Here is an 11,366-nt window from a genome sequence, read left to right on the forward strand (position 1 = left end):
TAGAGACTATTATGTTAAGTGAAATAAGTCAGTCGGAGAAAGACAAATACCATATGATTTCACTTATATGTGGAATCTAAAAAACTGAATGAATGAGCAAAGTAAACAGAAATTGTCTCAGATATAGAGGAACAACTGATGGCTGCTAGTTGGGAGGGGGAGGGGATGAGGGAGAAGGGGAAGGGATTAGGCAGCATAAATACCTAACTACAATATTGCCACAGGGACATGAAAGACAGTTCGAGGAATATAATTAATAATGTTGTAAATATTTTGTAGGGTGTCAGATGGTCACATGTCTTTCTAGGGAGACCGCATCATGGATGGGGTAGAGGCTTGATCACTGCACTATACACCTGAAGCTGATGTTGTATAATATTGTATGTCAACTCTATGTGAATATATATATTCACGTGGGACGTGGAGTATAGTGTGGGAGTGGTGTCAAGGGAATTGTAATAGATATGTATGATATTGGGGGTGGGGAGTGGGGCGGAAGATTGGGGGAGGGGCGCTGTCACTTTGTGAGGGGTGAAAGGTATAACTATTGCACTGTGTTGTACAGCTGAAACTAATTCTAAAAAGTGTATTTCACAATAAAAAATAATTTAAAAAAAACTGAAATGGGATTTAGAAAAAAAAAAAAGAAATAAAAAAAACATAGGGCTGCTCCAAGGATTATAAGGGCGTTTCCCCTTCTTACTAACACTGGGGCTACTTTATCTGTTCACACTGACTTAGTTGCCCTCTCCCTTGGAGTAAAGCTTCTGTGCAATGGTAGGGATATCTAATCAACTGATATCTGTTTATAAATCAGAACCTGTTCCCTTCCAACTAGGAAATGTTAAGGGGCAACATCTAGTTTTACTACTCAAATCTGATAGTGTGAGACTTTCTAACCAATGATGTTCACATGTCCTCCCAGAAGGGTAAAATGTATTTTGGACTACTGTATTTCCCCTTGTATAAGACACACCCTTTTTTGAAAAATTTGGGGTCTGAAAACTGGGTGCGTCTTATACAGTGGTTGTAGATTTTTTTACTTGCATTTCCCACAAGTAATGAGGGGTTGTATGAATTTTATGATGAATAAAAATTGAGTTCAATAACTTTATGTAATACATTTTTTTCTATTTTCGGGCCCCAAAATTAAGGTGCGTCTTATACATGGGAGCGTCTTATACATGGGGAAATATGGTAAATGAATCAGATTGAGAAAATGATTTTAAAAGAAAGTACATGAAAAAAAAACCAAAACTAGTCTTGAGGCTGACTGAATGTTTGTTGCAGGATGTTCCAATGCAACTTGAGGCTTTTTCCAGTACAGATATTGACAGAATTAAGTCAGCCACTCCTATTTAAATAACTGTTGATAATACTATGCCTCTACCTTATATTTGCCAATATCCTTTGAGGCCTGATCCACTAGCTAAAATTACCTCATCACAAAATTACCTTTGAAAGGGGGAGGGCTTATAATTGCTTTTCCACCTGGGAAGATCAGAGTTTACTTGGATGGTAATGCCCCAGGGGTATACCAGAGAGTCCCACCCATTTCTCTCAGATACTAAAAGCTGATTTAAATAATGCTAAATTTCCCAGAAATTCTACTCTAATCCAATATGTGGATGATTTACTCTTATGCTCTAAGATATATTAGATTCCTAAGAGTACACAACCTACCTTTTACAATAGCCAGTCATACTCACTTCAGATGGAAAGACACACACATACTGAAATTAAAGGATGGAAAAAGTTATTTCATGAAAATGGAAATGAAAAAAAAAAAAGCTGGGGTAGCAATACTTATACCAGACAAAATAGACTTTAAAACAAAGGCTATAACAAGAGACAAAGGAGCACCCAGTAATCCTACTTCAGAGTATTTATCTGAAGACACACAAAAACACTACTTTGAAGGGACCTATACATCCGTATGTTCATTGCAGCATTGTTTACAATGGCCAAGATGTAGAGGTGGCCTGGGTGTCTGTCGATGGATGAATGGATAAAGAGGAGGTGGTACATATATACAATGGAATATTCCTCGGCCATGGAAGGGAATGGATTCTTGCCATCTGTAGTGGCATGGATGGACCTGGAGGGTACTGTGCTAAGTGGAGTATGTCAGACAAAGAAAGACAGATGCAATGTGATTTTTCTTACATGTGTAATCTAAAGAACAAAATAAACAAACAAAACAGAAACAAACTCATAGATACAGAAAACATTTTGATAGTTGCCAGATGGGGGTTGGGGGAGTGGGTAAAAAAAGGGAAGGGATTAAGAAGCACAAGTTGGTTGTTACACAGTAGTCATGGGGATGTAGGATACGGCATAAGGAATCTGGTCAATAATATGACAAAAACTATGGTGTCAGATGGGTACTAGTCAGGGGGATAATAATAAAAAAAACAATAGCCATTCATAAACGACATAGGAACTCAAAGGGCAAGCTTTGATTCTGTTGACACCAAGTAAAATATCTTGGTTTTCGAATATCTAAAGACAGGCTACTAATTAACCCTGAAAGTCTTGGAGGATAATATCCTTTCCTCTTCTAAGAACAAAAACAAAGCAGCTTAGAGGAATGATTCCTGGGTTCCAAATTTTTCATTAAAGCTCAGCCTCTATATATGTTAAGATCAGATCAGTCTGATCCAACCCAATGGAACCGTGAAGGGAAACAAGCTAAAGAAGCTGTAGACAGTTAAACTCAGTAGTTAAAGGGCTCGCTCCCTGCATAACAGCCATCTCTGCTACAGTCATGTTATGCAAACAGAAGAGATAGTTATAGATGCTCCTTTATGTTACTCATTCTGTTGAATCCTTACTAAACTCTCATCATGCTCAACACTTCTGTCAGTCGACTGGCTTCTTATAAAGTACTCTTGCTTTCTGCGCCTAATATTCTATATGTCAATGTAACAGTCTAATCGAGCAACTTTATTACCCTCTTTACAGGATGAAGACATCCACAACTGTGTTTTGCCTACTGACCGCCTTCTTGTTCCTAGGAATGATTTACAGGAAACCCTTATTGATAGTGCTGACTCTTATCTGAAAGATGAACAGAGATGTTACCAAACTGGATATACAGTAATTCCATGGTAAACATAAATTTAAGTTTCCTATTTGCCTAAATAAGATCTGCCCAACAAGCTTAATTAACTGATCTAACAGAAGCTTGTAAACGAACCAAAGGGTCAAGTGACACTGGCAGTTGCTGTACCTTTGGTGTGGCTCGCAACTTTGGAATATTGTGGAAGCAGCGAGGCTTAACTTCCTCAGGGCAGCCCACAAGAATGGAAAACAGGTTGCAGGATTTAAATTAGATATCCTACAGCGACTGAGACAATTGACAATTATAAAAATTCCAGGACATTCTAAGGCCGCCACCGTGGAAGCAACAAATAATAATTTAGCTGATACTACAGCTAGACCGGCAATAATAAACAGCCAAATTATCCAGACTTGAGAATATTTCTTCTCCCTATTAAATAAATAAAAGATTATTTTACAGTTCCAGTGGACAGCTACAGAAGAAAAGATACTATGACAACAAAAAGGGGAAACTTTGACCCAAACAGATATAGCTTAGCATGTATATAAGCTAATACATTGAGGTCTTGGAAAAATGGTTTCATAGAGTAAAGACTATTATTAAAAATCTCCTATTGTAGTTCATAAAGTGTATAACAGATGTTCTATCTGTGTAAAATATAACCTTGGAAAATCACTCCATGGGTCTCAAGGGCATTTCTCATTTTCTTTAGGTCCATTTGAGATATGGTAATTGGATTTTATCCAAATGCCACCATCTCAAGTTTACAAATATATATTAGTCATGATTTGTATGATGTCTCACTGGGTTGAGACTGTCATTCCCTTACAGGAGAGCAACAGCCTTAATAGTAGGTAAGTTATTCATCATCATCATCATCATCATCCCCAATTGGAGAATTCCCTGTGAGTTACATAGTGACTGAAAAACTCATTTCACTGGGCCAATAATATAATCTATTTGTAATATTTGGCTTATTTTACAGCATTTTCATTGTGCTTATCACCCCAGTCTTCTGGATTGGTAGAATGTACAAATGGTACAATTAAATGTCAACTAGGTAAATTGTCAGAAGCTTTAATCTCCCTTGGCCAAAAGCTCTCCTTATAGTGCTTCTAAACCTGAGATATACTCCTTTTGGTAAACACAGACTTTCTCCTCATTAGTCATTGTTCACTCTATGAAGGGACATATGAACCAACCTTACTAAAAGGAGACATTCTACATTATTATCAAAGATGTATCAATTATCTTAAAGAAATTAATAATTAGTAACTGATTCACTTCATTGCGCTCCCAGGAGACAAAGACGTCAAAGACCATGACTCACAACCAGAAAATTTGTCCAATGGACAAGACATCAATTATAGACTCTCCAATCTTGTAGGAAAGGACATATCAATGGGTATCAAAGACTCCTCAAGGATGAGAAGCTGCCAACATTAGACAGCTAACCCAAGACATCAAGAAGGCCTGTATATGTACATTATTAATATTGAACTTAAAATAACCATTTGTTTGATTGGCTTTACCTGTTTGCTAATAATATTAATAATACTTGTTCTTTAGGTTTTTCTCAAATCCTGTACTTATATAGCCCAACTGTTAATACTTGCTAAAGGCATATAAGATAACTTCTTCATTATCAATAATATTTTTATGGTATTGAAATCTAAAAGAAATGTTATTGTAGAAGGAAAAAGGGTGTGTGTGTATATTTTTGAGAGAAGTTAAAAGAAAGTAGTTTGTCCTAGTAAGTTGGTTATTTCTGAATAAGAAAAAGGAGACAAACTGGAAGGATGAGTGAAGTTGTAGAATGTTAGTGGAAAAGAAATATTGAGAAAGAAATTTTACATATAAATATTAAAACCCAATTATACTTACCCCCTAACTCAACAAAGACTACTAACTATATTAATTCAGATAGAAGCTAAAGTGGATATATATTTTTAAATAGCCCTCTATAATGGCTACTAAGACACACAGCATTTATTTATCAAACTCTTACTGTAAAAATTTTTAGGTAGTAATTGTAATTTATACCATTATGTTTTTTACAGCCTTGGCCCCTATTAAACCTTAAAGTTACAGTTCCCAGTTATACAACTTACAGAAATCAGATTAATAAATGACACTTGAGTGCTTCTAATATAAAGTAGATAGGCCATATTGAATCGAGAAGGTAACTGATTATGTCTCTAATCTATATAGAACTCTGAATTCACTCAATCCTGGCCTATCGTATCCACCTCAACAGTGTATGGTATATGGAAAGAGGACTTTTTATTGGGAAGGGTTAGAAAATTCTTCTGTCATACTGATTTCTATTGTAATAACACCAGGTTTACAGTAAATACTATAAAAATATGATGTAATACTAAAATCATAGACAAAGTAACCTTGCCTGAGATTAATAAAAACCATGATAATATTGATACTGAAAATCCAATGTATTGGGAAATTGAACTTAATCCTCCCCATGAAGTCATTTCTATGGAAACTAATTGGCCAAAAGAAAAATTAGAAGAACTTCTAGATCATAAAATAATAGAAAGTCTTCATTCACCTCGCCAAACTTATCATAAGGTACAAATAACAGTAGACGAGGGGAAAAAACATTATTAGCTTAAGAAAAATTATGATAATACATGTAAAGTGTTCTTTAGATGGCTAGGATGTTTGTTCTCCTCAGACTCATACTTGTCTAATAGACAATGTCTACTCCTAATCAGTGTTACTGGTTTAATACTATTGCTCTTGGTCCTAGTTTGTACATGTTATACTGGATGCAAAAAGAAACATAAGACAGACAGAGGAAAAAAAACTTGGGTCATGATAGCTCAAAGATTAGAAATGATCCAGAATATATTTAATGAAGACATATAGGGCCTGACTACCCCCCATTTGTTCACCCTTTCTTTTAAACAAATAATTTGGCCTTGAGTGCCATCTTGCCCCACCCACAATGGTCCAACAGTCAGCAAGATAAATGCTGACACTAAGACTTCCTAGGAATGAGCCTTCCTCGTGCCATGGGACCACACTATCCAACCAAAAGGTTGGTCATCAGTGCATCTTTCGGATTGATTTATGACCAAAAGGGGGAAATGTGACTGGAAAAAAGGCTACATGTTAAACCTGACAAGCTCAGGAGACTGAAAATAACCACAGAGGATGGCATGAACATAAAAATTCCTGGGCCGGCCAAGTAGCGTGTTGGTTAGGAGTTGGCTTGGGACGCCAGCTCTGAGCAGCAGGGCCCCGGGTTCAGATCCCACATTAGGGCCAGTGACACTGCGCCCTCTACAGCTAAGATGGTGAACAATAGCTCAACCTGGAGCTGGGCTGCTGTGAGTTGCCAGCAACGGCGTAGGCTGCAGTGGAGCTGCAGTGGACTCCTTTAAGCTACCATGAGCGGCCAGCAGCTGGCATGAGCTGCCAAGAGCCGCTGTGAGAGGCCGTCCAGTGACCAGCGACTGATCTGCCTCACCCCGGAAGAGCGCAATGATAATGCCAACATGGGCCAGTGAAGCAACGTCCTCCACAACTAGACTGAAGAACAGGACAGCAACTTGTCTGTTCCCCTCCCCCAATTCCCCAATAAAATCTTTTAAAAAAATAAAATTTAAAAATAAAAAATAATAAAAAAAATAAAAATTCCTAACAAAAGTGGGCCATGGGGGGAAGTCAAATCCTTGGCCTGTAGCTTCCTTGACAAAGGTCAATCTTTGCCTTAAGCCTGTCTGTCACGTCTTTTTGCATCTAAGATAATATACCATTACAATATCAGAGTAATCTCTTTACAGACCTCCAGGGGGCACAACCCACCACACCAGAGCAGAAAACTACAAAGTTCCTCATTGTTATCTTGTTCCCAAAATACTATCTCTATGTGCTGTAAAATGCTATTAATTATGCTGAACCCACCAATGTAAAAAAAGTGTGTCTCTCCATTTTACTTTTTATCCAATCCCAGAGATTTCCCCGCTTTGCTTTCTCCCACTCCCTTAATCTACAATCAATGGATTTCATGTAACCTTCCTCCTTTGATTCTAATGTATAAAATAAGTTGCAAAATGACCATTTTCTGGAGCATTTTCTCAATCCGTTGAGATTTTGCTTTCCAGCAATTGTTGTCAGTTTGGTTCAAAGAAACTCTTACAAATTTTCTCTTAGGCTGGATATTTTTCATCGACACTGTTCTTTCATCTCTTGTATTATTTCTTAATCTCAGCTCACTTGGAAATACCAAGATGAAGTTTTTGTTTCATGGGCATCCTTTCATTGTCTATAGGGGTGTTATTCTGATCCTTCTCTCTTTTTTTTACAATAACTTTTTATGGGATTTGACTACCATTCTTTTATATCAGGTCAATTTTCTTGAATGTTTAGAAGGGAGGCATGGTTCAGGATCTCTTTTCTAACTTCATGGCTCTATAACTCCTTCTCCTGTTTTTGTGAAAAGCTCAAAACTATGGGATCTTGCGTTGGGAGATGACCAGGTTTCTGTTCTCCCTCGCTTTTATCTGGACCTTCTTTTTCCTTTAACTCCATGTTCTTCTGACTCACATTCGATTCTATTCCCAACGTCTCTCCGGTGCGGCTGTTTTGACAGTTCATAGGACTCAGACTACCTAGCCCTTTCAGATTTATTCTTTATTTTGTGTATATTTGAAAAGTTCAACTAATAAGTTTTAAATCTCTATCAGAGAGGGGGGAGAGAGAGAATATGAAAACACTAGATTATATAATAAATGAATAATAATGGTTAATATGTGGGGAGGGTGGACACTGGGTAGATGGACAGTGATGGCAGGAAGTTTTCCACTACACACCTTTTCACCTTCGTTTTTGAAGTATATGTATATCATCTGTTCAAAAATTAAGTAATTCTTTAAAGCATGCCTGCAAAAAAAAAAAAAAAAGACATCAACCCATAAGGACAAAAAGTATTGGAGAGGAAAATTCTGAAATGTATTTTGGTATATGGAAAGCATATGGATGAGAAGTAATGGATAGCAGACCATGGAAAGCTAAATTATATACTAGCTTTTGGGAAGATAAAAGTCAGCCTAAGTGATTGCACTGCCATTTGTTTTTCGTTCTCTTTTGTAATGCAAGTGCCTGACTTAGCTTTGATTGCCGAGGCATCCATTTCAAATAGGCATCCATCTCAAAAAAGGCATCCACTTCAAAGACAGCTATCTCCAATAAACACACTGCCAGCCACAGGACTAGATAAAGAGCCAGGCACCACCCCCACTGAGGCTCCTTTGTTTTACAGAACTTGGTTGATTTCAATAACTGACCCTTTGGGCTACTTGTTTGTTTTCTCTTACTGCGTTTTAAATTCCTGCTTTTATGTTTTAAATTCACTAATAAAGAGTGAGCCCACAAAACCCTGGGCCATCACCCTCAACCCCAACAAAAGAACCGCAGGACCGTTCTTCTCTTCCCTCCTCCTTCCCCCCACTCCAACCTCGCTGTATGACCCCAAGTGTGCTGTGACATTTCCAGGTCCTGTAAGTAAAATACCTGTATCTTTTCAAAGTTTCCTGATGGTTATTGCTGAAGGGCATCTTGTGAGTTTAATAAGAACCAGAATGGTCAGTCCAGCCAGAACATTGTTTATTGATAGGCTGAGACCAGTACAAAACATATTGAAAGTGGAATCACCAAAAGACTCTGAAATTAACAGCACCAGGTGCCTCTGGAAGTAAGAGTGCATCTAAAAAACAAAGATGGATTGGTTAAAAGTTTATTTAAGAAGAACTTAGGCCCAAACATTTCCTGTTCCACTCCATGAATCTGGAAGGATATAAAAGATACGAACAATTAATAATTGACATATACAGGACACCACAGCCAATGACAAAAAATAAACTTTTTTGAAATGCATATAGAACATTTACCAAAATTAACCATATCCATAGCTATAGAGTAAGCTTAATAAATTTCAAAGGATTGAAATCATTCAGAGCATATCTTCTGATCATAGTGGAAATACATGATATCATAAATAACGATGTGATAACTAGAAGGTCTAGAACTGCTGGGAAACTAAGCAGTATATCACTAAATAACAGAAGAGTAAATGTAGAAATCAAATTAGAAATTAGAAAATATTTCAAATTGAATGGTAATGAGTATAAAATATATCAAAACTAGGGAGCACAGCTAAAGCAGTCCTGAAAGAAACTTTTATCATCTTGAGTGCATATCTTGGCAGAAGAAAAGCCTGTAATTCAATAACCTTACATTTCATCTTAAGGACCTAGAAAAAGAAAAACAAATAAAACCCAAGGTAGCAGGAAAAGGGGGGAAAGGAAGTACAGAAAAGAAACAGATAGAAAAACATATGTACAAAAATATCAATAACCAAGAGTTGGTTGTTGGAAAAATTATTTTAAAAATTGATCAACACCTAGAAAAACTAATCAGGAATAAAGAGACAAGATACTGATAGCAAATGTCAGGAATAAAAAGGACATCACTACAGATCTTATGAACACTGCAAATATTAAAACAGGGTTATGAACAACCTTATGCCAATAAATTTCACAAGTCAGATTATAATGGGCTAATTCCTTAAAAAACACAACTCTCCAAATGAACACGAAAAGATATAGCTAATCGACTTTTGGTCACAGTAAACTGACATCATAAAATGAGGTGAGAAATATCCCTCATCCTCTCTTTTTTGTCAATGATCATGTAGGATTGATATTATTTTTCCCTTAAATGTTAGATTGTATTGACTGGTGAAGCCATCTGGACCTGGAGTTTTTTATGAAGGAATGTTGTTGAATACAATCTCTTTAATAGTTAATTAAGAGTTTCTATTTCTTCTGATGTCAATCTCAACTTCATTTTCAGAGAGCTTGTTCATTTTATGTACGATATCAAATTGTTCAAGTTGTTTATTGTATTTACTTATTATCCTTCATATAGCTATATAGCTGTATGCTATATAGCGATGTCCTAATTTTTATTCCTGGTGTTAGTAATTTGAATTCACACACACACACACACACACACACACACACACACACACACACACCTTTGATCAGCCTTGCTAGGAGATTTTCAATTTCATTGACCTTTAAAAGGATAAGTAAAACTTGTTTCATTAAAAAAAAAAGCACCTACATACTGTTATTCACTGCTGGTAGAAATGCAAACTAGAAGAAGACCTATGGAGGACTATTTGCCAATATCTATTGAAATTACAAATGCACATATACCCTTTGACCCAGCAATTTCATTTCTGGAAATATGCAAAATGATGCATATACAAGGTCATTTATTATAATATTTTGATTGTTAGAAACTGGAAACATCACAAGATTTAATAAATTATAGTACATGAACACGAACTGCTAAGGAGCTGTAAAAAAAAAGAATGAGGAAGCTCTCCATGTACTGATCTGTAAAGATTTCCAGGATATTTTATTAATAAAGCAAGATGCAGAATGGTGTGTCTAGTATGCTACCTTTTGTATAAGAAAAGGGGGAATATGTATTCATATTTGCTTGTATTTGCACAAAGAAAGTCTGGACGGATACACACTAAGCTAGTAAAGATGGTTACAAAAGCAAACCCAAGCTCTTTGGGCTGGAATACAAATCTTTCTAGGATATGCTTGGAAGTCAGACTGCCTGCCACTTCACTTTGGTATACGACTTTGGTCAAATTACTGTTTCCTCACCTGCCACACAAGGATAATAGTACCTATCCTCACAGGGTGGCGAGGATTAAATAGATTAATAAAATGCCTGGCACATAGTTAACATTCAATAAACGTTAGCCAATTTATCACCAGTTATCTAGCCAAACTTTCCACCCATGTCCTCACCAGCTCCCTTACAGCTGTGGCTCTCAAGCCCATCTGCATATTAGGACCAACCGGGAGACTTTTTAAAAATACTGGGGGAAAAACCAAAAAAAACTAAGGCCCGGGCCCCACCCCCAGACCATATAAATCAGAATCCCTACAGGAGGAGGGGCAGTGGGGCCCAGGCAGTAATAGTTTCCGAAAGTGCCCCAGATGTTTTTGATCATTCCTATCAGATATAGGTTCCCTCACTGCACTTGACACAATTCAGGCTCCTCCTGCTTCTACACCTTTGCTCACACTGTTCCCCCTCCTCCTGCCACCCCTCTTGGGAAGCCTCCTTCTCTATCCCACATCCCAGACTTGTACATTTCTACTCATTTTCCAAGCCCTAAGTTAGATGCCCTCTCCTTCATTAGGACCTTGCTGTTGTCTGCACATTCCTCCCTTTGATGATTGCCTGATGC

The sequence above is a fragment of the Hipposideros armiger genome, unplaced genomic scaffold, assembly GCF_001890085.2.
Source record: "Hipposideros armiger isolate ML-2016 unplaced genomic scaffold, ASM189008v1 scaffold_518, whole genome shotgun sequence".
NCBI classification, from domain to species: domain Eukaryota; kingdom Metazoa; phylum Chordata; class Mammalia; order Chiroptera; family Hipposideridae; genus Hipposideros; species Hipposideros armiger.